The sequence below is a fragment of the Balaenoptera ricei genome, chromosome 20 (assembly GCF_028023285.1).
Source record: "Balaenoptera ricei isolate mBalRic1 chromosome 20, mBalRic1.hap2, whole genome shotgun sequence".
NCBI classification, from domain to species: domain Eukaryota; kingdom Metazoa; phylum Chordata; class Mammalia; order Artiodactyla; family Balaenopteridae; genus Balaenoptera; species Balaenoptera ricei.
The window spans coordinates 40,438,895-40,465,463 of record NC_082658.1 but is presented as its reverse complement, the minus strand read 5'-3'; the positions used below and the strand labels follow the sequence as shown (position 1 = coordinate 40,465,463).

Genomic DNA, 26,569 nt, shown 5'->3' with positions numbered 1-26,569 from the left:
GAGCACTTCTGTGGCTCTCTCTTCCTGTCAGGACCCCTCCTTTCTCTACCTCTGCGTTCCCAGTGCCCGGCACATGCTAAGCACTCAGTAAATGTTTCAATGAATGAATGAATGAATGAATGAAAGGGAGACTTCGGAGTACTTACAGCCCCCAGCTTCCTTCCCTGTACACACTGATGAAACCGAAGCCCACGGCTCCTATGTGAATTGATCATGCAGAGAAAACTAGAACTGGGATTAAATATGTATTTATAACAAATACATATATTTATATATTATATTGTGTATGATACCCGTAAGTAATCTCAGTTCTACCATAGCCTGACTCTAGTATATCTATGTATGTCCTGACTCGGAGTTGACCATGTGTTAAAAAGCAAACTGAAATAGCCCAGAAAGGAAGGCAGCACCGAATAGGAAGGCAAGAGCCACGCTTGGAGACACCAGCCTGGCTTCCCGCCCTGCCAGTGACTGGTTGTATGACCTTGGACATTGTATGATGTCACTTCCTCTCCCTCATCTCAGTCGCCTAGTTTATCAAATAAGGATGTAGATTAGATGACCTCTAAAGTCTCTCCATGTTCAAAAGTCTAATGCTCTAAGAATTTCATGAGTTTCTAAAAGTTTTAGCTTCTTGAGGAGAAATTTAAAAACATTTAAAAAAATCAGTTAGAGAGTTACTACAAAGGAGGGTTTTGGTTAAAAATTCTTACCTTAAAACCCATTTCCACGAGGGTCCCATCATGAGCACTTTGCCTGTGCTTTAGACGCGCCCGGCCCTCTTCCCGTCGCCAACTGAGTTACTGGTCAGAGAGCTTGAGTGTCTGTGTCTCCGCGGCCCACAGCACAGGACACAGGCTGTAGCTTAGTTGCATTTAGGGAGCGAGAGAATCCTGGTTTCTGTGCTCTTTGAATAGCGACCATGACAAGGAACTCTGAGGCGAACCAGCGGTGCCCTGACCCTTTCACGTCTGTGGGAACCGACTCCCAACCTCCACCCCATCCCACACCTGCTTGGGCAGCCTCGTGCCGCCCCGCCCTGCCCTGTGCAGTCCTCAGGCCCCGCTGGGGTGGGAAGGGTGACCCTCAGCCTCAGGGCACTGGGCACTGCCTGGGGGGTGGTGATCCGTCTCCGGGAAGACCTGTGTTGGCGCTCCCCCAAGGCTTTGCAAAGCAGAGGAGCTACACACCAATTCATTGTTGGTCAGTGGCAGGCAGATTTCACACTGAATTCCACCCCATGGGGCTGTGTCTAATTGGACAAATTTGAACAGCAGGCCGCAGAGCCACTGCAGCGAGGAACATTGATATATGGCCCAAGCAAGGGACTCAAATCTTAAAGTGACAGGGGTTCTTTTTCAAAAAATGACTGGCTGGATTCCAGGAGGAACAGGCCTGACTGGCGAGAGAGAGAGATGGGCCAGCTCTCCAAAGCCGGGGCTCTTTCAAGGAGGTGTTTTTGAAAAGAGTGTCTCCATTTCTGCTGGTCTCCGTGGCAGGATAAACAGTATAGGGTGGTCCCTAGGGACTGTCAGCTGGGAACCAGTCGTGCTGAAGGCTTCTCCCACCAAAAGACTCGCTGTGTGTGATTGAATCTTGCTAAAATATCCAACAAGGAAACCTTGACAGAAAAGAATTGAGAGATACGTTCCTGAGCACCCGCCATTCGTTAGTTCAGCATCCATCAAATAGCTATTCAATGCTGCTGTGGGTACTCTTACATGCACTGTGCTTGAACACAGTGGGGCTTGTGAGTCTATGGTCTAAGGAGGGGGTAAGACATTAATCAAATAGTCTCACAAATAAACATTACAAATTGTGTGAAGTCTTATGAAGGAAGAATTCCACGTGGTATGAGAGCATCTGAAAGGGCTATTTGGGGAGAGTTTTCCTGAGAAGTCACACTGAAGCTAAGCCCTAGGGGGTAAGTTAAGTCAGCCAGGGGGGCAGGGGTGCAAGACGTCAAGGGAGTGGTCAAGGTGAAAGAGGGCCTTCGTGGCTGGAGCTCAGTGCCTAAGGGGAGGAAGGGGCGGCGAATAGCACTGGTGAGGCTGTGGGGACTTGCTGCTCCTGTGAAGGATTTTAGTCTCATCCTAAAAGCAGTGGGAAATCTATTTCCAGCAGAGAGTGATAGGATCATATTTGAGATTTGAAAAGATCATTCTGGAAAACAGACTTTTACAGAAGTCCAGTAGGAGGTGATGGAATGGATTAGGTTGGTATCAATAACCAACAGAAGCGGACAGATGCCAGTGATATTTAGGAGGTGCAATCAAAGGACTTTGTGATGGAATCAGTAGGGGTGAGTGAGAGAGGAGGAGATGTTGAGGGTGGTCCCCAGGTTTCTGACTTAATTTTCTCTATTCACTTCATTCACGGAGAGTTGCCAGTCATGTGGACAAGGCGGCTTGGGCACGTTGAGTTTCTATTGAGATGTCAGGATGCAAACTCCACATCTGTGGGGTTGAATCTATGGGTCTTCAGCACAGAAGAGATGTTTGGGCTAGGTGTTTCCTCAGAGAGGGATGGGGAGAGAGGGAAGGGAGATGACAGAAAGGTAGAATAGATACCTCTCTCCCTTGAGGCATCCTCAGATCTATTTGGAGAGGCAAGGAGACATTTACAAATTAATATAATAAATGTAAATGTTCATGATTTTGTAGAAGTGTGATGAGACTATGTTGAGAGTTAGATGACAGCCAAGTGTGTAGTGTGTAGCAATGAAGAAGTGGAGCCCATAGAAAATGAGGGAACTGACCAAGGACTTGTGCAGAGGTGAGGGCAGCAGTTCAGTTAACAGCAGGTCAGCGGTAGGCATTGACTTTATTTAATGCTTGTAGTGCTTGTTCAGACACTGGCAGTGGAGTGTAAACTGGGTAACCCTTTCTAGAAGGCAGTTTGGTAGTAACCATTATATATTAATAATTCATTCTTTTTGATCCAGTTATTTATCTTCTAAGAATTTATTCTATAAAAATATAGGTAAAATTTCTAAGGTATAGGGAAAAGCACTGTTGCAATAGCAAAGAAAAACTAAAATAAGTAACACCGCTGTCAATCAATAGAGGCACGGGTAACAGTAAATTTTGGTATGTACATATCATAGCAATAGCATGTAGGTATTAAAAAGAACATTTTTAGATTTAAAAAAACAGTTGAAAAGCAATGTGTATAATATAATTCTATTGCTAGCATAAAAACAAAACTCAGTGAATAGTAGCTATCTGGGGAAGTTTAAAAAAAGGGAATTCTCACTCTTACGTCGTTTTTTATAGTTAATATATTTTGCAATTAACATATATTACTCTTCTAATCAGAAATAACAGTAAAGACTTTTACAAAGAGAACACAAGTAAAGGGGCAGGAATAGCTACTGGCTGGGAACAAGCTCTTCTGGATGATGGTGATGAGGAGGGGGAAGGACTCTTTAGTTTCTCCTTCTCGAGGCTTACCTGTGTGACTCCGCTGCACTTGCTTATGGATCCTGCAAGACCATGCTCAAATGCCAACTCTTCCAGGATTCTGTTCCTGCTAAGCAAATTCAGGGTGTCGGTTTAATGAGCACTTATTGAGAATTTCCTTTTATCAGCCCTCGTGAGGCACTGGAGATGCCTAATGAAGAAGAGTGAATAAGATACAGTCTCTGCCTTTAAGAAACTTTCTCTGGAGGGGCAGAGATTGCCAAGGAAACAAACGATTGCAGGACAGAATTGAGTCCAGAGGCCCTGGGGTCTCTTCCAAGTTGAAAAGCCTGCAATTCAATGAAGAAAGTCCCCAAAATTTCTGGCTTCTTTTCACAGGCTGGGAGGAATGTGCTGTGAGCAGTGTTCATCCCTGAATTGTCCTGGGCCGCCATATGCGGGCCTTCATTCACTGGGCAGCAGGCCCTTCCCCTCAGCACAAGGCCTTGTGTGGGAGGCAGACGCACGAGTCAGTGGCCAGTTGGCTGAGTGGATGACCTGACAACTTCTCAGACCTCAGGCCCAAGGAGAGTCCCCCCAGCCTGCCTGCTCTTCCATCAGCAGCACATGCTGGTGAGCACCCCAGGGACACCTAATGTGCACAGGGACCCTCGGGGACGCACAGTGCAAGGCCAGCACTCTCACTCTGCTGATTGCGTGACCGGGGACAGATGACGTTCCCTCTCCGGGCCTCGGTTTCCTCATTTGCAAGATCAGCAGCTGGTGCTGAGTGGTCCCTGCTAGCTTTGACATCCTACAATCATGGTGAAACAATTCTGCCATCTCCCCGATGGGTCACATGAAGCCACAGTGTCAGGCACACAGTAGGTATTCCACATGTGTTTGCTGTTGACAGCCTACTACGGGTGCTGGGTGTGGTAGAGGTGAGAGAAGCCTATAAGACTTTATCCTGCCTTCTAGGAGCTTCCAGTCTCTCTGAAAGGCAAGAGAAGTATCCGTGGAACAGTAGCAAGCCCTAGAACCCTCAGGACAAAGGGGCGGAGGGGTGGAAATGGCGGAGGCTGGGGGTGAGGGGTGGGTTCTTTGGTCAGTTTTCAAAGGCTCTTGCTGATCTCCAGAGAAATTGCCCCTTTATAAGCTGTGTGGCAATCCCACTGGCTTGTTTCATTCCAGAACATTCTACTCTCTGAATCGGTGACAGGGAACGCACGCTGGAGCTTCTGAAATTTCCTTAGGGGTAAAGGGTTGGAAAGCGGTGAGACGCCCCTCTCCCTTTGTTCTAGAATGCCCTGCCTGCCCACCTTGGCAGAAAGAAAAGGTCCAGTTAATATAACCCTTCTTACTCCTAAGGGAAAATGAAAGGGGAATTCCTGTCAAGAAAACCATGAACAAGGAACACATTTCAGTGCCATTTCTGTCATTTCTTTCCCGTGTGGGCTTGTCAGTGTGTGCTCAGCACCCGGCAGGTGTACAGCTTGTGCTTATTGGCCTGAAACGACTACCGTTCTGAACCCTCAGCCCGTCCCCGGGGCTGACAAGAGCTTTGTCTGTCCATACCCGAGCCCAAGATGAGCTTGGGTGAGGTACTTCTTTGGGTTTGTACCAAACCAGCCTTTTCCATGGATCATCCTGCACTGGTCTGTCTCTTTTGCGCGTTGGGCTAATCTTCTCCATATGTGTGTCTGGTTTGGCATGTGCATCTCGACCTCCCATGAGACGGCGAGGCTGCCTCAGACAAACGCGGAGAGTTGCTGCCCAGCCCGCCAGGCTCTGGAGCTGGGCCACTGGCTGGCAGAGGGCGGCCCCCATTAGGCCTCCTCTCTCTGGAAAGGCTCTGTGGAGAGGCACCCAGATGGGCTTCTCTTTTGGGTTGAGTGGAGCACGAGAAGAAGGCGTCCCTTGAACAGCTACTGCCCGGTGACCCAGCCGGAGCAGAGTCTCACCAGGACAGTGGGCCTCAGGTGTGCCCAGCTGTTGGCCAGACTGTGTGTGGCTCTCAGGTGAGGAGTCCTCTAGGCCTTGAACTCCCTGCACTGACGACCAACGTCCTCTTCTCGCCTCCCTTCACCATCCTAGAAATCAGCTTCCCTCCCCATCCTAGAAATCAGCTTCCCTCCCCAGCTGGCTGGAGCCCCGGCTCACCATGTTTGTGAAGGGCAAATAGATCCATAGGATTTATGGCTGCAGATTGAAAGGAGGGGAACAACTTGACAGCAGAAAAAGAAACCTCATGTGAAGGGTAATGTTGCAATTCTACAAAGTTCTTTCAAAGTCATTACCTTTATTAATCCCTACAGGCACCCTCTGAAGTGGGAATTAACCTCCCGAAGGTTCAGAGAAGTCTTGCTGCTGGTAAGAGGCAGAGCCAGGACCAAATCCCGGCCTCCTAACTCCAGGTTCAGAGTTCTTTTCTAGAATTCTGCCCTCCCCAGACCTACAGGCTGCAGCCTAGTGGCTCCTCATCCCTTCTGTGTAGACCCCATCAAGGTGCTGTTTCAAGGCTCTTCCTGTCTCCCTGGTGCCACCTCAAGCCTATCTCTGGACCTTGGTTGGCATGTGGGCCAGGAGAGAAGCCTGTGTGAGCAGAAAGATGAAATCCCTGTGAGAAGAACAAGTACAGTTACTGCCCAGGGCCCCTCAGACTCTGTCAACCACTGCTGCTATGGTTGTTGATCTTAGGAAAGCTCCATCTGCAAAGGGCTTTGTGCCCGACTGCTAATCTCCACCTGTAATCTTCAGAGGGTACCAGTTCTCATCAGGCCATAGTTGGCCATGACCTCAAGCCAGACCCTGGTCAGAATGGAGGCATTTTGTGAGCCAGGTGGGCCTCTGCTTCACCATCACCAAGAGCATACCTTCCTCTCAGCCCACACTCTGCTGCCCCCAGCCCTCACCAACCCCGTGCATACCACGCAATCATGCCAGCTCTTACTTCCTCTCCAAGCCCAAGAGCCCCTTTTGTGCCCGCTAGACTAGCTATACAGCTTTATCAAGTTCCTGAACCTTTCTGATCTTTTGTTTCCCTGGTTGAGAGATGAGGTCAGCACACATGCATCAGTTCATTCATTTATATTAATTCAACATATAATTTGATGAGTCCCCAGGATTCAGATTCTAGGACCCCAAGCCCTAGAGATTCAGAAAGGTGATCAGACACAGTCTCACTGCCCTCCAGATGTTCATAGTCTAGCAAGGGACACAGATGTGTAAACAGATGATCATGATACAGTAGGGACATCAACAAAGTGTTTCCCAGCTCATGTCAAAGCTGTGTCCACCGAAAGCCGTTGAGGGAAGGAGAACGTGGGCTTCATTCCTTAGAAGTCACGGAAAAGCATGTGGGAGACAGGGGTGAGCTGGATGACCCCGGGCAAGTTCTGTAACTTCTCTGAGGCTCAATTTCCTTATCTATAAAGCAGAATAATAAAGCCCATGTTACAGAGTTTTAACGCAGAATGTATTCAAGGATCGAGCCAATACCTACTCATAATAGGTCATAGAAAGCAAAAGAGCCACAGAGATGATTGAATTGTAATTTTTGGAAAAATAAGGGTCACAGGGATGACTCATTATAACAGCAACTAGTATTCATTAGTGCCCAGTAAATGCCTGACCCATTCGCGGACCTTGGCCTGTACCTGAGGCTGAGACGTCTGCTGTGATCTGGGCTTCCCGAGCAGACGTTGGCATCTGGATAGAAAGAGCCTGAGCCTGCATCCCGTGCCGGGCCTCAGTCACTCAGAAGTAAAGCTCTGATGGCCCCGGCACTCTCGTTACCTCTGAAGGTCCTAGACCAGGCCGAGGAGTTCTTCCTCAGGCACATCCCTGCCCCACCCGCGTGGCCTTGTATCATTGTCAGCCCATTGCTTTTTCTCCTCAAGTAGACATAGGCAGACCTCCCTTTAGGAGGCCCCGTTTTAGTCAAGTCTGCTTCCATGAAAACCATGTAAATTCAGAGCAGCAGTTTGCTCTCAGGGGTGGAGCGGGGACGTTCCCCTCTGACCTAGCCGCTGAGTCCTACTTTCCAGGGCTGACTTACAGTGTGCCCTCAGTCAAGGCACCTGATTTTTCAGGACTACCTCTTCACCCCCTTTCACTCAAAACAGCTGTCTTTGCCCTACATCCTTAGCATGTTAAGATGTAAGCAGAGTGGACTCTGCTATTCTTTGCCAGTCATTCAACAGATGCTCCTTTCATTGCTTCTCTGAACCCCACACTATGAGAAATGCAAAGATGCAAGGTGTAGGGACCATCTAAGCTGCTGTCTCCCTCCCAACAGAGTTCTTATTGCCAAGTAATTAATGTTGGCACATTGAGGGAAGTTTAATTAAATGATTATTTTGCTTTGTGGGCCTCAGTTTTCTCATCTGGAAAATGGCCGTAGTAATAATACCTCATATAGCTCTTGCTAAGAATTAAACAGTGTCCCTAGATGAGTTGCCCAGACTAGGTGCTCAGTACATGGTAGCTCTCGTTCATCTGCCCTTAGAGCTACCAAATATTTATTGAGGGCCTCCTGTGGACTAGACTGTGCAGGGGGGCCCTGGAGATACCATCATGGTGAAGACCCAGGCAATCAGGAAGTCATTAGCCCAGTCTAGGAGGGGAAAGAGACATTAAACAAAGAATCACATAAATAAATACCTAATTACAAATTTCCCTTCTCTTGCCCTTCAGGGACTAGGGCAGATTGCATCAAGACAGTTTTGGGTGGAGGAGAGAGGAGAGAAACGGCTGTATTTCTAGGCTGCTGAGGTTGGCTGGGTGCAGAAGTGAAGGAGAGGCTGGCGTCTGCTGGGTCTGACCAGAAGGTCTGGCCCATTTTCTCCAGTTCTAAGACTCTGAGCAGTGCCCGCAGGGGACCCCTGTGCCGTCCTTCAGGGCTGCTCCAGACTCGGAAGCAGCAAGGAGTCCAGGTGACCGTGAGCTGGAGAGCATCCCCCCTGATCCCTGGCCCAGGGCTGCGCCTCCTCTGAACGCGGACTGACTTCTGAGAGATGCCTTTCCCATGTTGGGAATTCATGGCCCTTCATAGTGACTGGGGAAACGGGAGAAAAAGCAACTCTAGGCTGGATTTTCTCTCAGAAATCTACAAACTTCAGTCTGGTCAGAGTCTGGGCTGGCGAGTGGGCACCTGGGAGGGCACAGCCCAGCCTGGCAGCTGTAGCGGCCTGCGGACCAAGGAGGTGTTCAGATCCGGCCCAGAGGGCTCTGCCAGCCTCCTGCCTGCGTTCTGCTCAGATGCAGGGCTTGTAGGACTTCCCTGATGCGAGGGAAGCTCCAGAGGCCCTGCCCCAACCGTGCTGCTCTGGATCAAGGCCTCGCTAAACTCCCAGTTCCCTGGTTTGCAAAGCAAACTTCAGCCTTGTACTATTTACCTTGGCAAGTCCAGGACCAGATTGATGATCTGTAAAGTGGATTTGTTATTTGGCTGTTTGCTTTGGCAGCTCTTGAAAGCGCTTTGCTGATTACGGTCCCAGATGTCATTGCATACGTTACCCTGCTCTATAATGGGGCTTTGAACACTTTAATTTGAACTACAAATACTATTAAGCTTTTTGCACCTCTTCTGCCTTACGTTCTTGGTTATTAAATATCAGAACAGACAGCCTGCATTCCCCTAGGCTTCTTTCTCATTGTCTTTGTCAGCCTCCTCCCATAGAGAGCTTTCCAGCTTTCCTCCTGTTCTCTCTGGGGCTTGCTAGAAACCTTACCCACCTGTGCCCACCCCGCAGGTAAGCTACCCTGGTGGCAGCCTCGCCAGTTTTTCCCTAGCAGGTAATCTCGCCTTCTAGTTTCAAGGTGCAATGCGTTCACTCCAAGCCTGGCTTCCCCACGCTCCCGGTCCTGAGGACTTCGTCCTAGTGCTTTGTTCCACTCGCCCACAAGGATTTTTTGTTTGTTTTAACGTTACCAATGGCATTCTTTGGGGGAAGCTAGATTTGGGACATGAATGTGTCATGTCTTTTTGCCCAGAGAGGGCAGGGGTCTCACCAAAAAGGCCCAACATCACACAAAAAGGCAGCGGCAGAACCAAAAATGACTTTATACTTTCCCAACTCAAAGCCTGGTATTGCTGCCCGAGCTCCCCTTCTCATACTTGATTCTCAGTCACCTCACCAGGGTGGCATGGGGAGGAGAGCGGTGGCCGTGTCTTTAAATGGGGGCAGTCGCTGCTCTGTATGTCTTCGGGGTTATTGGTGGAGAGCGCCCCGTGTTCCTGGCTAATGGCGGGTATATGACTCCGTGTTCTCCAAGGTAATTGCTTCTTCCTGTTGTAAATAAACCATTAGCCAGGTCCTCGCCTCAGGAAGCAATTTAAGGCCCAGGGGAGGTGGCCAAAGAAGTCAGCTCGCAGCCTCCTGGAAAGGAGGCCCGGCTCTGCCCAGCGCCTCCCGTCCCGGTCTTCCCTTCAGAGCAGCGGAGTGCCTCCTCATTGTCCTGCCAGGCTCCTGACGGGCTTCCCTCGGCCTTGGATTTGCCAAGCTCCGCGTGAACTGCCTCTGGTTTTGTTTCTCTCCAAAGAAAATGCCCATTTCTAGTCCACCTAAACTGAGTATCAGTGGAATTTTTTTTTCATTTGGTGGTTGTGGTGGTATTTTTTTCCTTTTTCTTTTTTGCTTTCACTCCTTAAAAGTCATTTTTTGTCCACTCTTTCTCCTCTGGCCTTAAAGATCCACAAGGTTCTTAGCCGAAGGCTTTCGGCATGTCACAGGGCCTTAGAGATAGAAAAAGTCTCCCTCGTATCAACAGTCAGTGGCGTACCTGTGTATATTTCTGTTAATCATTATATCATCCCTGCAAGGAAGCTAGTTCTAACCCTGTTTTATAGTGAAGGAAGCCGAGGCTCAGTGAGGGCCTGTCCAGTATCACACAGCCACGGCGGGGCTAAGGTTTAAGCAGCTAGATCAGTGTGACTCCAAAGCCAGGGCTGTCTGCCTTCTCCCCCGGCTGCTTCCATTCAATCCCTTCTCCTATGGAAAGTCTGAGTTCTGAGTTGGAAACTGCAGCATCCTTTCTGTGGTGTAAGCATCTCAAAGGTAGGTTGAATGTCATGCTTCATTTTGTATCCCGGTGAATAGTCCTGGACCTTGTTTGATTTAGATGCCCAATAAATGTTTGTTGGATGAATAACGATACATCCACTCACGTGCTTCTGATTTTAAGTGACCATGGCTTCCCTGTGGCCAGTCTCTAATATGTCGGAAGGTGGGGCGGGGGAGGGGAGAGACTTTCACCTTTGAAATATTTCAGTTGAAGAAGTTAATTCACTTTGGGAGTTTACTGTAGGAATAGAGATTATGGCAGTTTTTTTGGCCACCACTCTGAAATTCTTCTAACCCTTTACTATAATAAGCAAATTGAGCAGATTAAGGACATACTTAACTGCCAAATGGTGTTCTGAACTGTGTAAAGTTACCAGGGTGGCTTTTTTTTTTTTCCTGTATAAAAGATTGTGTGGGTTCTGTGAACTTCTCTGCTTTTTTTAGCCCTTCCTGTCTTATTGTGTTTGAAGTATCTTTGTGGTGACCTGTTGGGAGTGGATTCTTCCATATGGAAGTGTTTCTCTAACTTTTTAATCATTTCTTTTGGGAAGTGGAGAGTTAGGGGTAGCAGATGTTTTTCTGGCATTGTTGTTGAGTGGAGGTAGGGGCTTTTGAGCTGTGAGTCAAGCTAAGCCCAGCCTGAAAGGAGAAGGCCCCTCCCAGGGGTAGGAGGCAGCCCGACACCATTGGCTCTGGCAAATCAGGCCCGTGTGGGAGTAGACCCTTCTGCCCTCACCCTGACTAATGCCTTTTCCATTTCCCAGGAAGAATGCCTTTTCCCCTGTGACACTGAGAAAAGTTATTTTTTTTTTCAGTGTCCCAAAGCAAATCCTTACCAGTCCTCAAATGGGAAGCCTGTCCGGTGCCCTTACCCACACCCCCCCCCCAAAAAAAAAGGAAAAATAACAAATAAAATGAACCCTTGTTTCTCTCCTTCGTGGCAGTCACGTCCCTCTTCGTATTCAGTTTCTCAGGGAGCCACAGCTTAACATCTTGGTTTAAAAAAGAAAGGTTGCAAAAACCTGTCTGATTCTCCCATTTTCTCATGTTCTCTTGGACTCTGTGACTCAATCAGCCTATTCGAGAAGCAACACGTGACCTCCTGGGAAGGTCGTTCGGTGGAGGTTGCAGAAACTGATGGCTGGCAACCGACGTGTGCCGCAGCGCTCAGCCTGAATACTGATTCATCAGTGGCCGCTGCCCTTGCCCTCGGTCTGGTTTACTGCCTCGCCTCCAGTGTCTGCCTCCCCTTCATCCCCAGGTCACACCTGCAGCGCTAACGAAGAAGAGGTTTTGGTGCAGTGAGGGAGAGCGCTCAGGCACTGGCACCCTTCAGCCCCCGGTGATAAGGATACAGTGGGAAGACGGGGAAGGAGCTCAAATGAGGGCTTCCCTTGCCCTGTAATCCTTCCTTGACCAGACTGTGGCTTTGCATGTAAACTTGGGCATTTCAACATTTAGAGGTTGAGGGGGAGAGTAAAAGAGTCAGCAAAAGAGACTGAAAGTAGCTGCTGGAAAGGTGGGAGGAAAACTAGCTGAGTGTGCTGTCAAAGCCAAGGGAAGAGAAGGATCAGCTGCATCAAATGCACACCTGACCTGCTGAGAGGTCAGGTCAGATGATAACTGAGAAGCAGCCATGCGATGCTAGCGTGCAGGTCGCCGCCTGTGGAAGAGCCTTTTCAGTGGAGAGTTGGGGGCAACACCCTTATTGGAGTGGGTTCGAAGAGAACGGGAGGAAGGATCTTGTAGACAGCAAGTCCAGACCTCTCTTTCAAGGAGTTTTAAGGGAAGGAGAGAAATGGGGAGGCAGCTAGAGGAGGGAGGAGGGTCAAGAGGGTCTTCCTTTTTTTTTTTTTAATTTATTTATTTTATTTATTTATTTTTGGCTGCATTGGGTCTTCGTTGCTGCGCGCGGGCTTTTCTGTATTTGCGGCGAGCGGGGGCTACTCTTCGTTGCGGTGCGCGGGCTTCTCATTGCGGTGGCTTCTCTTGTCAGGGAGCACAGGCTCTAGGTGCGCGGGCTTCAGTAGTTGTGGCTCACAGGCTTCAGTAGTTGTGGCTCGCGGGCTCTAGAGCGCAGGCTCAGTAGTCGTGGCGCACGGGCTTAGTTGCTCCGTGGCATGTTGGATCTTCCGGGACCAGGGCTCGAACCCATGTCCCCTGCACTGGCAGGTGGATTCTTAACCACTGCGCCACCAGGGAAGCCCAGTTCTTCCTTTCTCTTAATGGAAGAAAAACTAGCAGAATGATGGCAAGAGGATATGGGGTCTAGCGCACAGGTGGAGGGATTGGCCTTGATGAGTGAGCACATACACTCAGATGGAGGTAGGTGGATAGATACAGCAGAGGGACTTTCAGTTTCCTTCTCATGGCTTCCGTTTTCTTGGCAAAGTCATAATACGTCCTCGGCTGAAGGTGAGAAGGATGGAGAAGGTATTGGAGGTTTGAGACTAGAGGAGCAAATATGAAGTCCTCTGCCAAGAGAGTGGAGGGCAGATGGACTGAGGAAATATGATCAGAGGGCAGTGTTAAAGGCCCATTTGAAGTTAGTGATCATCGAGTTAAAAGTAAGACCGGTTAGCACAGTGAGCTTTTTTTTCCAGCTCTGAGTAATTGCATGGGGACAGGGAGGAGGTGGAGAGTTGGTTTAACGATTGTGGTTTCACCAGGCAAGTATAGCAGAGGGAGAGAGGGGGTGAGTATAAGAGTGCACGTGGGGGAGGAGAGGACAGAGGGGACTAAGGGGCGATGAAAAGCAAGTGGAACCAACAGATTATAGACCTTGGAGGGGTGTCGAAGGATTGTTGGAGCTGGAGTACTAGGGGGAGAGACCCAGAAAGATAGGAGGTGATGGTCAGAGTGGGATATTTGATTTTGAGAGTGTGACAGTGTTTGCAGTTGCTGTTAATTATATCAAAGAAACGGCTGAGATTGAGTGGGGGAGGTAAACTACAAGTGGGGAGGTTCAGGAACTGAGAGGCCAAGTTGTTGGAAGGACCATCTGTGTGACTTATGGCAGGATTCGTGATGGAGAGAGTGGCAGTGAACCAACCAGGAGCTAAAATCTTGGAGGAGTGAGGGGTATGATGGAGGGGCAGGAATTGGAGAAGGAGGGGTGAGGGGCCGTATTGTCTCCTGGCACCAGAGTCAAAGCTGGAGCTTTTATGAAACAAAGAAGAGACGTCTGCCTCTGTGAGAAGGCGGAAGGACACCAGCTCCACCCCAGGGGCTAAGGGATGTGGGAGAGAATCAGGAGAGGATTGCTGGGCGGGCAGGGTCCTCAGAGGAGAGCCTGGCGTTTCTCAAAATATTACCACTTCAGAATTTACAGAGAGAACGTGTGTATATACATTTCCTATTTTATTTGATTCTTTCAACAACGCTTCAAGTAGGGAGGGCAGGTATTTTACACCTGAGGACCCTGAAGCGTACAGGGGTGACATGTTTGTGCAGTGACACTCAGCTACTTGGTGATGGATCCAAGGCCTCCTGACTCCAAGTCCAGTGCTCTTTTTACCACACGCTTCTGCCTTCCTTCAGGAGGCCAGCAGTCCTATCACTGAACCCACGAAATCACACTTGATCCAAAGTCATGACTGTTCTTCCCATGCTGCCCCCATAGCCTGAGGTTCAGCACCCAAAGACAGGTTCCTGGAAGTGGTGATCATTTGGCCTATACTCTGCCCTCTGAGATCCACCTAGATATTCAGGACCATTCTCCTTAGTACCCCAGATATCTTAAACTTAGCAGCCAGCAGTGAGACACAAGTGGACATTCCCTCTCAGGGATGATTTGGAAAACAATTTCCAAATAGGAATAACACAATATTTTAGTTTTAAGGAATTTAGGTGTCCTAGAAAGTGCCTTCTTCGCAACAACGGACAGAAAAGTTATTATGACGTGTAGACAGGCAGTTGGCCATGATGGAAATCATGAACTTAGGGTGGTGGTTCAGAGCTTGGTTCTTAAAAATGTTTCGTTCTCGATTCTCAGGCAGAGTGCGTGGGGCAGTATGGCCACCGAGGCATCTCCCAACTGCCGAGTTACCCCGTCCCTCCTCCCTCACTGGGCCAGAGAGCCCAAGATGAAGGGGTCTCACTTAGCAAGCGTGTGTTGATCACCTCTATCGCAGTCAACAGCACACTACAGAAATAAATGCTGTGGAGGGCTAGAGGCTCTTATCCATGCACAGTATGAAGAAATGTTTCTTCTAAAGGAAAATGAGAATATTCCTTCATACTCCAGTAAGTGACCTCTTTTGAGCCACCTCACCCTAGTTCCCCAGCTTGCTGGGCCGTTGAGGAGGGTTGGTTTGTGGAGGGTTGGCACCAGATCCCTCCGTCAGTCCACGTGTGCCTTCGTGGGCACATTGGCCAAGGCTGTTGCCATGCAGGGTGGGGATGGTAGTGTTTCTAAAACTGTCATCTGGAGCAGTAGCTCAAGCCCTTCCGTGCAGCTTCATGTTGGACATGGCACCAGGGTGGCCTCTGAGTAGAGAGAATTATGCAGGTGTGTGCCCTGCTGTCTACATCGTAATGGTCTCAGGCAGACGCACTGACTTAGACGGCAGTAGAGACCTGGCCGTGGTTTATGGCAACAGGGAGTGCCTCAGAGTCACCTGGGTTAGGGTTAGGGTGAAGGTGAGGGTCAGGGTTAGGGGAGCTTTTCAAAGATAAAGATGCCCAGGCCCCAATCTTATGCCCCAGAAATTCAGATTATGATCTGGGACGGGGCTCGCACCTCCGTGTATTTGAAAAGCTCCCCAGTGGATTCTGATGTGTCGCCCCAGGTGAGAAGTACTGTTGGAGGAGGTGTATGCAGGGGTTTGTGCCAGACAGCTGGATGGCAGGATAGCAAACACCCCACTGCCGTTCCTCTACCAGGTCTCAGTGTGATCAAATGTCTCTTCTGACAGTTCCCTCCTCAACATGATCCTCCAGGAACTTGTGATTATCCTCAGTCTAAGTCAAAAGCAGCTTAATTTCTCTGAAAACAGTGCCAGTTGGGCATTTTGCCTGGAACGAGAGAAGCAAATCTGTGGCAGTGTTCTTTGCTCGATTCAGCTCTGCAGCCTCCATGGGGCACCCTCTCTGTTTGTACCGCCTCCCCACTTTCTCTTCCTGCCACAAAGTCCAGTGCTTCATTTGGTGCCTGGTTGGTGAAGTCAGGTCGTTCTAGCAGGACTGGGCACCTGGCTGGATTCAGACTTGGGTGTAGATGGCCTGGTGAAATCTGGTTGGCAAGAAGGTCCTGGGTGGGCTAAGACAAGCAAGTGTCAGTCATAAGATCAGAGAACAGGAGACTGGGGCCAGGGGCCTGGAGAGCAGGCTGAGGGTGCAGACCAGACCAGCACCCAACTCTGATCCCAAAGGGCCCTGCGATCAAGTCTGAGAGCGGCTCATTGATAACCCAGAAGGAGCTGGAACACATGCACCCACTTTACACAGAGGAACCTGAGTTCACCTGCCTATGTCATCCTTTGACATCAAATCCCCTGGGTCTTAAAGGGCCAACCTCTTACCAGTTTATTCTGCTTTGTCAGAGACATGGGCCTGTTCATCCAAGACCCTGAGCTGAAAGTTGGAGCCATTGCACCAGGAAACGAGCAGCAGTCGACTCTGGGTCTTCTGGTTGAGACTGGTTCCCCCTTTAGGCCCAGCGTTATTTCCCCTGGGACTTTCTTCCCTCTGTGCACTGATATTAGTGTTCTGTTATCCTCTAAAACCCTTGATTCTCAGGGATCGGTATCAAGACGTTAGGAAGGTGGGCCCTAAGTTTTGAGGATACGGTAAAGAGCAAGACGGATGATCTCTCCACCCTCGTGGGCTTATACTGTAGAAGGGAAAACAGACAAACCAGCAGTGCCCGTGGAGTGAGTGTGATAAGATAGGTTCAGGGGTCTCTGCTATGGGAGCACACAGGAGGGGCATTGGACCTAACCTATAGAGGGTCAGGGAAGGCTCAGAAGAAGTTCTGTTTAAGCTGTCATCAAGGGGAAGATGTGAAGGCCCAGAGGTGAGAGGGAGCAGTCCACTGGAGGAAGAAAAAGAAGTTCATTATGCTTAACGCAAGGGACAAGGGGTGGGGGGGAGAGGTGAGTCTGGAGGAGTGAGGAGGGCTGGATCATCAAGCAACTTGGCCACCATGGCGAGCAGTTGAGGCAACATTCTAGCCCCTTGTTTGCCACTGTGGACAGGTATTTCCTGACTCCTGGGATGACTCTGAAATAGATACACACACACACACGCGCGTGCGCGCAAATCTCTCAGGAATGATTACTGCTGTGTCCCTTCTCATTTGGAGGTAGCACAGGGTAATCTGGATTATAAACCGTCCGCCTGGGGCAGGGGCTCAGCCGCCTGCTGTCATCATCTTTCCTTCCACCTTAGGATGGCACTCAGCCTCACACAGCCCCAGCCTGCTGATGAAGAATAGAAGTGACAAGGGCAAAATAAAAAACTCTCCAGAACGTATTCAGTGGGAAAGGAGAAGCGGTTCTCTTGTTCCCAGCCGACAACCCCCGCTCCCGCTTTCTCGTTCCAGAGGAGACTCCGCTTCCACTCTGCCTGACTGGCTGGCTGGACGATTCTTCAGGGGCTGTGTTTTGTGCTTGTCACTCCTATACCAGGTTGCTTTTAAGATGCACGGACTTCTGAATCTTTAAAAGAAAGAACTAAAAAGGAAATCCCAAAGGCAGTGAGTTGGCAGGTCATCTGCTGAGAATGAGGGAGAGAGTTGTGACAGGTTTGGGGAGCTTGAGAAGAGGGGGAAATACAGGAGGGAACTGACCAGGAACAAATGGGAAAAAAAAAAAAAAAAAGATTGAGGAACAGGGAGGGCCTGGCTGATAAATTTGTCATGGCGCCAGTTGACACAAGTGTATGGTTTTTCTCCAGCACAGCTCTGCAGCCCAGGAGCAGTAGTGGAGAAATTCGATGGTTGCCTGGATCATCCCGGATGCGTCTGGCAAAGCGGGAGGGGCGGATAGACCAGGAGGAGGGGTGACGGGGGCTCGGTAAGAGTGCTCTTGGTCCTGTGAGCTGGGATGGATGGTGAAGAAGTGCCACCAGGAGGGAGCTGGTGGCTTGGGATATTGTGGAGGGCTCCAGAGGCTGGCAGTCTCAGTGAAGTTGAAAGTCATCATTGGTAGAAATAAGGAAGTGAGAGGGATAGACAAATAGGAAGTTTCACGATCAAAATGTGGGCTTTCTTGCTTCAAATACTAGAAGTGCCAATTGCAAGATCCAGGTGAGTGAATGGCTGGAAGGAAGGTGAAGGTCACTGGTACGTGGAGGTTGGTGAATCGTGAGGCCAAGGGGGTTGGTTTGATCGGGCACCTGAGCGCACCACACTTTCTCAGCACTTGGCAGGAATTGTTGAGAAGGTGACGGGTGTAACACCACAGTCCTCTTTGAAGTCGGGGGATTGTTGCTTCGGTCTGTAGAGTCCAGTGACAAGGATGTGGGGCGCTATTCTAGAGACTGTGTGAGCTCTGAGCTTCTCCCCTGGTTGGTAAGATAATTCCTTTGGAAGAGGTGATGTCATTCACAAAGAATATTTGTATTCCCTTGGAGAAGACAGTACTTCCTTTTATTGTCAGATCATTTTAGTATGATTGAAAAATCAGGGAGAAAGTGTTTTTTTAATGCCTGAAAGGAATACTATATGAGAGGTCTCAAATCCTGGCCCCGAGGTCCAGCTCTGTGGCCTAATACAGAGTGTCTTTTTACCTCAGCTTCTTTCTGAAACAGAAGATCTTCTCAGAAGAGCAGAATAACGCAGGGTCGTTGTGACAATCGGTGGGATAGTGGTCCCTTTAAGCATTTATTGTGTATAAGGCACGTTTGTTTAAGCCTTACTATTTTTAATTATTCCCATTTTATAGATGTATAAATTGAACCAGGAGAGGTAACTAAGTTACCCAACTTATACAACTATTATAAATGACAGAAGAAGGGCCCTAAAAGTCTGAGCCTTTCACCATTTCCCATCCTACCTCTGTTGGGCTCTGAATACAAAAATAAGACAAAACACTCACAGTGCTAAGTTGAAAGACATGGAAACAGCTCACGTGACCACAGTCCCCCCACTGAGGGTGTGCGTGTGCTGTGGGGATGCAGCAGGAGGACCACTCCCTGCCAGATGACTCCAGGAAGGCTTCCTGGAGGAGCTCAGGCTGGGGTCGAGCCTCGTGTCATGTCGGCTGCAGGCGGCAGCTTGTGCTGTCAGCTGGCACCTCTTCTCGTGTTGGTCTGAGATGTGCCAGCATGTTGTCTTCTCCCTCTGTGTCCTGTTTTGCCCCATGTTGAGACACACACACACGCACACACACACACACACACACACACACACACACGTCTATTCCCTTTTCTGTAAAGCTGCTCTTCAAATGTTTGAGTTCTAGAATCGCAGCTCGCTGAACCTCTTCTCCAGGTTAAACAACCTCAGTTTCTTCCCTCCCTCTTTCCTTCCTGCTGGGTGCCAGGAACTGAGGCACCGTGCTGTGCATTTAGGATACAGAGATCTTTTTTTTTTTTTTTAATTTTATTTATTTATTTATTTATTTTATATTTTTGGCTGTGTTGGGTCTTCGTTTCTGTGCGAGGGCTTTCTCTAGTTGTGGCAAGCGGGGGCCACTCTTGATCGCAGTGTGTGGGCCTCTCACTATCGCGACCTCTCGTTGCGGAGTACAGGCTCCAGTCGCACAGGCTCAGTAGTTGTGGCTCACGGGCCTAGTTGCTCCGCGGCGTGTGGGATCTTCCCAGACCAGGGCTCGAACCCATATCACCTGCATTGGCAGGCAGATTCTCAACCACTGCGCCACCAGGGAAGCCCCAGAGATCTTTTTTTAAAAGAATGGGCTTCCCTGGTGGCGCAATGGTTAAGAATCCGCCTGCCAACGCAGGGGACACGGGTTCGAGCCCTGGTCCGGGAAGATCCCACACGCCGCGGAGCAACTAAGCCCGTGCGCCACACCTACTGAGCCTGCACTCTAGAGCCCACAAACCACAACTACTGAAGCCCGCGTGCCACAACTACTGAAGCCCGTGCGCCTAGAGCCCGTGCTCCACAACAAGAGAAGCCACTGCAATAAGAAGCCCGCACACCGCAACTAGAGAAAGCCCATGCGCAGCAACGAAGACCGAACGCAGCCAAAAAAAAAAGAAGAAGAAGCAGATGCTGCCCTCCAGGAACGTACAGTCTAGTGAGAAGATAGACCAGAAAATACTTTATTGTTCTTTTTTGTAGTCTGTCACCTTTACCAAAACTCCCAGCACTCAGCACAGTAGCTGGACCGTAATAGACCCCCAGTAAGGGTCTGTTGTGGAATTGACTACACGGGGGCTCTCAGGAAGGGAAGCCCAGGGTGCTGTGGTGCCTGCTGGAAAACCTAAATCAGCCCCAGAAGGAGAGTGCTAGACTCCCCAGCTGATCTGAGTCTTCAAGGATAAATAGGACTTAGCCAGGGAAGAAGAACATCCCAGGCAGAGGGAGCCGCAGTGGCACAGAGGGCAAAGCGCCAGGGCGGGTATGGTGTGTAGAGTGTGGAGAGCTGGCCAGGGCCAGGTGATGACAGTGGCGCTAAGGACATTGGGCTTTATCCTGAGGCTAGATGAGGCAGATGTTCAGATTTGCATTGTAGAGAAGATCACTCTGGTGGCACTAAGAGGAATGAAAAGAAGGGAAGGTCTACTGAGGAGCAGGAAGACCAGTGTCAAGTTGTTGGAATTACCCTGTGAGAACTGAACTCAGTGGCTATGGAGTAGGGGACAGATTCAAGAGGGTTTAAGAAGGGAATTCCCTGGCGGTCCAGTGGTGAGGACTCGGTGCTTTCGCTGTTGGGGCCCGGGTTCAATCCCTGGTCAGGGAACCAAGATCCCGCAAGCCGTGCGGTGCAGCCAAAAAAATAATTAATTTATTTATTATTTATTATTTTTTTAAAAAAAAAAAGAGTTTAAGAAGTCAGATCTACCGGACTTCCTGACCAGCTGGCTCTGGGAATGGGATGAGGGAAAGGAGGGGTCTGGCAGAGGGCACCAAGAAGGCAGTGTGGCCATTGGTTTAGGGACTAGAGAAGGACGAACACATTTTGGAACTGTAAGGTAATGGACTGGTTTTGGACATGACTTGGAGGTGCCTGGGGAGCGTGTCTGGTCTGACACAAATGGCCCTGGAGGCCAAAAGAGAACCGAGTTAAAAGTGCAGTTTGGAAGTCAGTCGCATGTCCATGATAGTTGTGACTAAGAGCTGATAAGCTTACCCAGGCGCAGTGTGCAGAGAAAGAAGAGAAGAGGGTTAAGGGTGAAACCCTTAGAAGCACCAAAATTTGAGGAGCAGACGGAGCTGAGCAAGGCCTTGGGAGAGACTTTGGGGGTGGTCAGAGGGGGAGGAGGAAAATCAGAGGAAACGGAGAAAGAATGGGAGCAGTCTGCAACTTCCCGACGCAGTCAGCTTTCCTTTATAGCATCTGAGTTGCCACATGGTTGTAACTGAGCTACCACGGTCATGGGGGGACAGTCACCTGCTTTTTCAATCTTGAGAGATTCTTAAGACTGGATTTGAGCACCGGCTGCTCTAGAGCCATGGTTCCCAAAATTCCCAGGTGAGACCCAGACGCTATCCCAGAACCACTCTGTTATTAGGACATCTTGGAGACAGGCCTGAGAATCTGTTTTTCAATAAGCACCCTGGTGATTCTTCTTATTAGGGAAGTCTGAGAATGGTGCTCCAGACCAAAGGTTCTTCCATCATAACCTGGGGGCTCTTTGTGACTCCTCCAGCCACACCTCCACCCTCCCACAATTTCTACACACAAATTCTGACCTAAGGCTCTGGAGAACCCCTATAGTTAGTTATGAGCCACTGTGGCTGGTGGAACTCCTGAAATGTGTGGAAATGGAAATGCTAACGCACTGATCTAATGGAGAGTTTTTGAACAACTGTCTTGAGTATTCGGGAATCCAATGGAAATCCTGCATTTAGACAGATAATTGATCTAGCGCTCTTTCTCCAAAAGCATTTAGACTGGAACACCCTCACTGCCCTCTGGTGTAGACAGTCTGATTGCCTACTCCACTTTGTGGAATAATGGAACTGAATGTAATCCAACGTTAAAAAAAAAAAAAAACACCATATGTTAAAAAGCTGACTATTAAAGTAGTTTGGAAGAGACACCACATGTAGACAAAGGAGACATTTTAAAGTTACTGCCATGGCAGGAGCTGACTCTCCTCATTTATACATTTAGGAACTAAGACTGCTCAATGTCCCAGCAGTGAAATTCATGAAGTATGTTTAAAACATCTATTCTCAGGAGCGTCTTTGTAAATAAGGCCTTTGACTCTACCACAGGTATTTATTAGGCATAGAAGTTGTTCAGAGGGCCTGCACCCCTTGTGTGAAATTGCACATCTATAAAATTCAAACATTGTCTTTAATGAATAGTCAAGATAGATCATCTTTTCCTAAGCAATTGGCTTTGGGACATTATCTTTCCAGGATAAATAGAGATATTCATTAGACTTATGCTAATATTGCAGGCAGAAGGTACCTGCTGAGGTAGAGAACTCAGGGGTGTCCCTCTAAGGAGCGTGGAGACCTCTTCTTTTTGGAGTTAGTTTAAAATGAAAGACTGATACTGCCTGGAGGTAGAAGGGTGGCTGAGAAATGCCCTTAGGAGCTCCCTTCATACCCATGACACGTACATACTTCAGACTGAAAGATAAGCAAGTCTTGTTCTTTCATCCATTCATTCAATAAATATTTACTGGGCACCTATTATGTGGCAAGATCTGTGCTGCAGGCTCTTGGCTCTCAGGTATCTCTGGGACATCAGAACAACTTCAGGGGGAGCCCGTTTGATCCTGGAGGGCAGCAGTGGAGGATCTTGTGCAACATGAAAGCTACAGTAGAGACGTTACTGGTGACTTTCACATTCCCGGTTTAGAAATGAGCAGCGAGCTAAGCTATGTGGATGTTCCCATGCCACAGGAAGCCACACCGTTTAGACATCCTCCTTACGTCTCAGAGGAGCTGGAGGGAAGTGGTGAAAGCACCAGCCTAAGGCCATCTGGCTTCTCAGGGCAAAATCAGTACTTTGCATGCAGATTACACATCGTAATCTTGAAGGTTCTATCTCGTACCTTGTCATTTGAATCTTCACATAACTTTGAGAATTACGAATAACTAGCTAGAATAGCTAGCATTATTATTGCTCTTTTCCAGTAGAGAAAACTGACGTGCCTGGAGGCTGAGTGACCTGCACAAGGTCACACAGAACAGACCAGAGCCAAAGCTAATACTTAGTTTCCCACTCTTACCCACGTACTCTTTCTACCAGCAGAATTCATTGACCTTGTAAGCACTTTGTCTGTCCAAAGGATCTGACCCCCAGCCCCATCTCACAATGCTTTTAAAAATAAGATATAAGGTGAAGAGAAGAGATTGCAGCTAGATTCAAAGGGTACAAGCAACTCGGGCCTTGAAGATAGACACCGCGGGCAGGGGTAGGAGGAGGAGGGATGGTTCACCCAGTCTGTGATGTACCACCACCCATCTTGGCTCTTGAGAACAAGAGAGTCACCTCCTACATTAGAAGATGATGATAGAGCTCATAACCAGGCCTCTTCATTAATGACTTGCCCGGGAGGGTTTTGGTGGGTTTGCAAGTTCATTGAGTTGTTTGGTAGGTATTTGTATAAGAAAGATGACTTGGTTTTTATTTATTTACCTTTTTTTTTTTTTTTTTTAACAGTCTAAGACATATGAGAAAGCTATGCTAGTAACTTTTCTACCCTGGAGGCATTTCTAAAACTCAAATGAAGCACAATGAGAAATTCATTCTTCCGTTCAGCTGTTAGCTCTAACTCAAGGTTAGATGACAGGGCCGTGTCTGTATGACATGGTAACAGGAGGTGTCCAGGCCCCTCCTAAGGGCCTCTTGGCGCCTTGGCTTTTCTCTCTCTCTCTCTCTCTCTCTCTCTCTCTCCCCTTATGGATGGCTCTGCCCTTCCTCTAATTCACTGTGTACCCCAGGTCCAAAGATAAAAAGATAGGTTTCAGCAAACACACGGGCACACTCATTCTGGGCTAACTCTGTAAACCTGCTCCTTGCGTGAGTGTAGCAGAAACAAAATATGTCGCTTCCTCCTCGTGGGAGGGATTGGCATTGCTTACACAGGGAAGGGGTAGAGGAGGCTCTGCTGGCCTTTTTGAACTTGCTTCTCAACTAGGGAAATGAATAACATCCTGATTGGCCCCAGTGGAGTAGAAGCGGAGGAAAAGGAGGGGAAATCCTGGCCCCAAGCTCCAGCCAAGGCATACGAATCACTTTACCCAGGTGCCAGACTTGGCACAGAGTGTGACCAGTGAGTGGAGGGGAAATCATAAGCAGATTAACACAGTTTTTTGGACATTTTCACACTTAACTAATGAAGTGGGCATTTTACAAAGCCTAAGCAGAATCTCCTTCACAGGCAAGCAAGAGTTCCCCAGCCTTCTCCTATAGGCAAGAAGGCTGGAGGGGAAAGGGCAGAGATAACCCAAGCATTGGCCCTCCCCACCTAAAACACACACACACACACACACACACACACACACACACACACACACACTTCTACTCGGCTCCTAGACTTAGCACGAGGTATGAACTTCTCTGTTTGCTTTCATAGAGGGTTAACCCCGGGCCTTAGAACTTGTGTCAACACTTAGCACAAGGCTGGAACCAAGGGGGGAGGCTGAGTGACTGGCAGATGAGGGTGGTCTGAGGGTTGAACTGTGGGGTGTGGAGGGGGATGGAAAGGCAAAGGAGATACCAGTTGAATGTCAGCTGGATGTAAGGGACCCAGGACTGATTTGCAAGATCAAGGTTCTGTCTATTCCTGCTGCCGTCAGGGGCCAGGACCCGTCCCCTCCCTGGACCAATTTCCTTGTCTTGAAATGAGTAGATAGAAGCAGATATACTCTAAGAATGTTTGGTGGGACAGGACAAGGGGAGGGGCGGGCGGTGTCAGCAGCAGTCTCCAGCTTTATTGCGCACACGAATCCCCTGGGGATCCGACTTCAACGCAGATCCTGATTCATTCATCTCTCGGGTGGGGCCTGAGAGGCTCCATTTCTAACGGGCTTCCTGCTGCTGCTGGTTGGGGGCCCGCACTTTGAGTAGCACAGGTGTGGAGCACAGGATGGGGTTCCCCGGTCTACGCTCTGCCCCCCACTTAACTCCCTGCACTTATTTCATCAGCTGTGAAACGGGGACTAGTAATAGTTGCCTTGCCTTCCTCCCTAGGGGTGTTGTGAGGATTAAGGGGAGAAAGCCCTGTGAAAGCACCTTGTAAAGGGTAAGGCAGTGTGAGTGTAAGGGATTATTTTCATTGTGAAGGTTTCTACGCCTCAGTGCTCTCCCGTGTGTGTTCCTGCAGCGGCTCAACTTTTCCCTACATCCGCCTTTGTTTCCATGCCTGGGCTGCTAGTCAATGTCACCAGCCAGGGCTAAACAAATACTTGGACATGTCAAGGCAGGAAATGACAGTTCCCGGGCACCCCACTGTTTCAGGTGCAGAACAAGCCCCAAACACACCTTGTGTGATAAATTCAAGTGATACCAAGCTGAGCCCCACCCCCTCCCCCGTGGGCTGCCAGGCCAGGAAATGAGGCCAGAAGTCAAGGAGGTCCCTGTAGGACAAGGGACCCAAGCAAAGCACTAGCCAAGCTTTCAGCAAGGTGGATCACCAGTCCACGCTTTGATGCCACTTCTGTGCCCACCGCAGGCAGCCACGATGATATTTCTGAAGTGTGTTGGTCTATTCACTGAGGACCTCCACAGATGGTTCCACAGCTACCCTGTGAGGCAAGAAACTAAGGTGACTGAGGCAAGTCATAGACCCTCCCTGACCCTCAGTATCCTCATCTGTAAAATGGAGTCGACAGTGTCTGTCCTGCCTACGGTACAAATTGCTGTGATCCTAGAATCAAAGTGAAATAACTGTGTGAAAATATGCAGTGATTCTGTGAAATTATGTGAGCTGTTATTCTTCATGAGAGACTTCCTGCTCCAGTGGAGTTGACTCACAGCCCCACGTGAGGAACATCCTTGCTTTCATTTCTGTGCTCAGACCTCCCTGCCCCTCACCTTCCCTAATGTGGGCTGTCCTCCACCCACCTCAACCTCCACGCCCGATGGAAAGCATCCCCAGGTACCCCAGCTCCAGTGGGGGTCCCGCACTGTCCAAACTGTGCTGGTTTTCATCTCGCTCCTCGCGGGCCCTGAGGCCAAGTCTCTGCCGAACAACTTCTTTGGAAGGGCCTAGAAAGTACAGATCCTGTTATATAATAGACCCCACGTCAGAGTGGCAGGCCAGGCCCAGATCTTCATCCCAAGATGCCTGCGGCGGAAAATCTGGTTCAGGTTTACCCCGTGGAGTGAGTACTGATGGGTTTTGGTGGCAGAGATTGGTAGAAGGCTGACCACACATTACAAATGGAAAAGCCTATTGCCCAAGCTGGGGGTGCCATTTTCAAGGCCACAGAGTTAGGGGACTACCAGAATAATAAAACCAGAAATGGGCAGGGTATCAAACCAGTCAGCTCTGGGGCCCACACGCACATCCAGGACCCTCCTTCAGCACAGGGTGGGTCCCTCCCTTTCCCCAAAGCCACTGCTTAGAGGAGCAAATGGCAGCAGGACCCACTTTGCCCACCCATCCCTCTCTGGCCTTTGAAAACTCCTGAGGCCAACAGGGCCCAGGTCTGCAAAGTTGGGCCTCCATTCACCTCAGCCAGCCCAGGAAGCAGAGTGGTCTCATCTGAAGAAATGCAAATCCTCAGGCAGGAGCAAAAATAACCCAGAAGGGCAAGCTATGCTCGTCTGTCTGTATACTGGGTTTCACATCTGAAATCCGGTCGTGATAAATCTGATGGTTTTGAAACATCTTCTTTAATTAATAAAAACAGAGGACATCTTAGCCCCAGGTTTCAGACTTCAAAGTTCTCCTCAGTTGAGAGCCTCAAATTTGGCTTATTTGTGGAGCACTGTAATCTCTTTCTAGACAAACACAGGGTTTTAGTTGGGTTGCTGCCCCCACCCCACCACAGCTGAATGG

The 26,569-nt window shown here is 49.2% G+C and overlaps 1 protein-coding gene and 2 long non-coding RNA genes across 12 annotated transcripts in view; 1 reads left to right on the top strand and 2 right to left on the bottom strand.

Annotated features, from left to right (window-relative positions):
• Nucleotides 1-979, bottom strand: part of LOC132355795 (uncharacterized) — a 30,712-nt gene extending 29,733 nt beyond the window's left edge. The window contains exon 1 of the long non-coding RNA XR_009499700.1: nucleotides 714-979. This is a non-coding gene — a long non-coding RNA (uncharacterized LOC132355795). The remainder of the gene's footprint in view (nucleotides 1-713) is intronic.
• Nucleotides 1-26,569, top strand: part of BCAS3 (BCAS3 microtubule associated cell migration factor) — a 575,869-nt gene that overhangs the window by 516,626 nt on the left and 32,674 nt on the right. The window lies entirely within an intron of this gene.
• The window catches only part of LOC132355794 (uncharacterized), a 52,229-nt gene continuing 39,490 nt past the window's right edge, over nucleotides 13,831-26,569 (bottom strand). For 2 of the 3 annotated variants that reach the window (XR_009499697.1, XR_009499698.1), the window contains exon 4: nucleotides 23,253-25,773. This is a non-coding gene — a long non-coding RNA (uncharacterized LOC132355794). Of the gene's footprint in view, nucleotides 15,729-15,990; nucleotides 16,503-23,252; nucleotides 25,774-26,569 lie in introns of those variants that run through there. The other variant, XR_009499699.1, reaches the window with a different exon arrangement.